At 47.6% G+C, this 479-nt stretch overlaps 1 protein-coding gene across 5 annotated transcripts in view; it reads right to left on the bottom strand.

Moving 5' to 3' along the window:
• Positions 1-479, bottom strand: part of LOC119585161 (uncharacterized protein CG43867-like) — a 37,878-nt gene that overhangs the window by 17,181 nt on the left and 20,218 nt on the right. The gene's annotated exons all lie outside the window — the stretch shown is intronic.

Here is a 479-nt window from a genome sequence, read left to right as displayed (position 1 = left end):
TTGTTTTTCGCTCCCTAACACGCCAGGCTTTCCCCAGGCGCTTTCGCTCTGCCATGGGTAAGTGAGTGCCACATTGCAATACCCTCTGCCTGTGCCACATTAAGGGCTGCTCGCCTGACTTCCTCCGCGACGCTTATCAAAGGAATGCGTTCTGCGGACCAGTGAATCTTCTCGTTTGGCGGCGGCCGCGAAAATGAGAAAAGTAGCGGAGCGTCAAATTTCTCAGTACAAAAAAAAGGAAAGGGGAACGGGAAGGGGGAGAAAGAGGAGAAAAGAATGACAGAAAAAAATGAATGGGTGGGAGAAAGCTTTCTTCTGATTCACAACTAATGACAGTTTTTCTCTAAAAGTTTGGCGCTCTCTACGTATCTCGTGCGATACAAATGATCTATTTTCACCAAGGCAGTAGCTACGCGATGGTCATGCAAAGCCAACATTATTCACAGAATAGGCGTCGGAGACATTTGTTGGGTAACCTT

The sequence above is a fragment of the Penaeus monodon genome, chromosome 19, assembly GCF_015228065.2.
Source record: "Penaeus monodon isolate SGIC_2016 chromosome 19, NSTDA_Pmon_1, whole genome shotgun sequence".
Lineage (NCBI taxonomy): Eukaryota > Metazoa > Arthropoda > Malacostraca > Decapoda > Penaeidae > Penaeus > Penaeus monodon.
The sequence above is the reverse complement of the archived record's forward strand: the minus strand, read 5'-3'. Positions and strand labels throughout refer to the sequence as shown.